Source organism: Pipistrellus hanaki, assembly GCF_964339955.1.
Source record: "Pipistrellus hanaki genome assembly, chromosome: 20".
Lineage (NCBI taxonomy): Eukaryota > Metazoa > Chordata > Mammalia > Chiroptera > Vespertilionidae > Pipistrellus > Pipistrellus hanaki.
The window spans coordinates 13,214,185-13,217,694 of NC_140522.1; the positions used below are offsets into that span (position 1 = coordinate 13,214,185).

The 3,510-nt window shown below is 48.5% G+C and overlaps 1 long non-coding RNA gene across 1 annotated transcript; it reads right to left on the reverse strand.

Annotated features, from left to right (window-relative positions):
- Positions 1–2,737: 2,737 nt before the first annotated feature.
- Positions 2,738–3,191, reverse strand: LOC311614047. The gene is made up of 2 exons (XR_014793566.1): positions 2,910–3,191; positions 2,738–2,859 (listed from the first exon to the last, which is right to left on the reverse strand). It is a non-coding gene; the product is annotated as an uncharacterized lncRNA (long non-coding RNA).
- Positions 3,192–3,510: the final 319 nt, after the last annotated feature.

The following is a 3,510-nucleotide window of genomic DNA, read 5'->3' on the forward strand; positions in this document are numbered from 1 at the left end:
CCAGGGCTAGGCAAAGCCCTCCCTGTTTGAGAAAAAGTAGCTCTAAACCCCGTCTATTCTGGAGGACAACTTCAGCTAGGGAGCTCAGTGACCCTTCTAGCTTGCTGACTGTACTTTCAAGAGTCCTAAGTTCAGTATCTATCTGTTGGCTCAATTCTTTGTAGTCCTGGTTCCCCTTAATAAGGGTGGATGTTCCTACAGCCGTTGATCCTGCAATTTCAATTCCCAGTAAAAGGGGAATAAGGACTGGGGCCCTCTTAACCCGGTGTGGGGTGAGACCTAAGTGTTCTCGGCCCCCTTCCCCAGAGAAGTAATAGACCTGAGGAAGTATGTGTGCTAAGATGCAGAGGCCTGGCGATTCCTTGTCTAAGAGAAACGGGGGAAAGGCACAAGGAGTTATTCCATTGGTACAAGCCCACCAAGTCCCTTCAGGGGCAGCCAGCAGAGCTGCTCCTCCTCGAGATGGCTCCTCTGGTAACAGGATGGTGGAGGCAAAGGACGAGGCGTAGAAAGAGTCCTTCAGAGGGTAATTAGCAGGCATCAAGCACGTCCCTTGTCCTTGTAGATCCCCGAGAGTAAGTTTCGGGTTACGACCCACTGGCAGTGACCCTCCGCAGCCTCCAAGGAGATGTTTCTTATGTCCTGTGGGGTATCTCCAAGAGAGATGTTAACAGCAATTCCTGAATAATAAGGGGGTTCAGGGTTGAGACATAACCAACAGTCATTTGTGAGGCTGGGGTGAGTCCTTGGACAGTGAACTTCTTTACCCACACTGAGTCTCCGGGCTGGAAGGGGTATACAGGGTCCACGGTGGGCACTGGCAGTGCATCTGGGACAAGCTTATGGGTGGCTCTCTGGGTAAAATGCAGAGCCTATAAGGACTTGAGCAAGGGAATGGTTATGAATTCTAGCTTTCAGTTTCTCCCTGACCCCAGGAAGGATGGAAGGAGGTCTACCATGTATGATCTAAAAAAACGGGGGGGGGGGGCATCCCAGTAGGGGGTACACCTGGTCCATAATAGGGCAAAGGGCAGGGGGTTGGTCCAATTTTCACCGGTTTCCAGGACAAATTTAATTAAACTTTATAGAGTTCCGCTCAGGCCTGTCCTAAGGCTTGAGCTATACTTTGAGATACCTTGCTACAAAGGCTGGGCTGTTATCTGATCCTATGACAGTTTGAATCTAGGTATAATCTCCTGGAGTAATTTCTTGACTACTATAAATGCAGTTTCTGTCCTAGTGGGGTATACTTCAACCTAACCTGAGAAGGTGTCTATAAAAATTAGCATGTACTTGTACCTTAATGCTGGTGGCTTAATCTCTGCGAAATCTACCTCCTAATGCTCTCCTGGGGAATTTCTCTGGGGCCCGAATTCCCAGGGGGACCCTCTTAGCATTTACCTTGCTTAGCATTTACCTGTACACAGACAGTACTTCTAGTGACGCTTTTACCTTACCTAAGCTTCGTAGTATCTGCGTCACAGAAATTCAGAAGTCTTGGTGACACCTAAGTGGGTAACCTGGTATAACTGGGCAACTAATGTCTGACCTAGAGCCTCTGGGACCAGCAGTCTGTCATCTGGTAGGGCCCACCAACCATCTAGTCCTTTGATGGCTTACTTCTGTTCAGCCAATTCCTCCTCTTGTTTGGTGTAGGTTGGAGTCTGGCAGACTTGTAAAGGCCCTACTGGTCTTTGGGCATCTTCTTAGCAGTTTGGTCTGCGTCTCTATTTCCTCTGGCTTCAATTGTGTCCCCTTCCTGATGTCCTTTGCAGTGCACTATTGCAACTGCTTTCAGGAGTCAGATGGACTCAAATAAGCTAAAATCTCTGAAATTGGTAATCCTCTTTCCTGGGGGATGGCACTGTGTCCCCATTGAAGGGCCTGGATTAAGGCCAAAAGTTCAGGAACTGTGTCCAAATGGTGTGGTCTAGGGTGACTATTGCTGCCCCTATATATCAGATCCCATCCTGAACCTAACTGCCCCCATCCGTGAACAGTACCTTGTCTGGTGATGACGGCAGGACATTTGTCAGTACTTGTCTGTTACCTCTATGCCATCATGAATGGGTTCCTCTGGATCATCTGGAAACAAGCTGGCAGGGTTGGTGGCCAGTGTCTTATGGAACCAGACACATGGCTGGTCCAGGAGAAGAGCTTGGCACTGGGTGATTCTGGTGTTTGACATCCATCTTTCTGGAGCACCCGAAGGAGGGTCTCAATGACATGGGGTGTTGTTAGGGCTAGCTCCTGGCCCAGAGTCTGCTTATCTGCCTCCTTCACCAGCAATGCTGTGGTGGTCACTGCCCAGAGGCACACTGGCCACCCTGCTGCCACAGGGTCTCCTCTCAGACAGATAGGCAACAGGTCTCTTCCAGGGACCTAGAGTCTGAGTGAGAACCCCTTTGGCAATGCCCCTTACCTCACTCACTTTGTGACATCTGGCAAGGCTAGGGCAGGTGCTGAGATGAGAGCCTTCTTTAGCTCCTCAAAGGCCCGTTGTTCTACTTCAGTCCAGTTTAGCGGCTGCGTTCCTCCAGTATGTGTTCCTTCTTATGTCTACAGTCTTTCTTGATGTCCAAGGAAAACAGTCAGTTTGTCTGGTGGCTCCCTGGACTGATATCTTCCTAGGGGTCCCATCGGCTCTGTCAAGACTGAATAAACTGCCCAGTGCTCACCAGGAAATTAATAGCTTTGCCTCTCACTTGTAAGGTTACCCTTGGGAGCTTAATTGAAAGGAGCCCTGGTCCTGTCAGTCTTCTTCCTCGAAGTTAAAAACCCTTGGAATCTAAGTCTCCCTTTCTTTCAGATCGTCTCTGTCTCTTCTGGCCTCACCTTCTGTCTCTCTCCCTCTCTAATCTCTGTCCTTTCCTGTCTCTTGCTCATGTCTTTCTCCCTCCCTTTCTCACATACACACTCACACTTATACACCCATATCACTTTCTCTTCCAATCTTTGTTTCTGCTTCTGTCTAAATCCTTCCCTCTCGGACTCCCAGAGTCTCTTTCTTAACTCTCTGTTTCGTTCTTTCTCTCTCCCTGTTTCTCCTTCTCATCACATGCATAACTTTCATAAAAACTTTCATTATTTTACATTAGCTTTTAAACCTTCTTTCTATGTCCTTCAAAAATCTATAATCATACCTCAAATCTTCCATTATTTTAAAATATTTAGAAAAGGCAGAGGGAAGAGGGAGCAGGTCCAGCACTCTGTTCCCAAGCCTCCAGCTGCTTGAAATTTAAACTGCCACATTCTTCCTACAGATAAAGATCTCAGATTACTATAAGACTGAAAAGGGGAACAGGAGAATTTCTAGTTGCGCCTTTAAGCCCCCTAATAGAACACGGTGAAAAGTGTCCAAGCAGTCACCGGGGGTTTTTGGGGTCCCCTTGGGGTACCGGGGGGGTCACAGGGGAATTTTCCTTCTGGCCTTACCGCCTCCAGCTACTCAAAACAAGTCCTCGAGGTGAATGGAGGCAGGGAGCGAGCGGGTCCCAGGTGGCGAAGGTG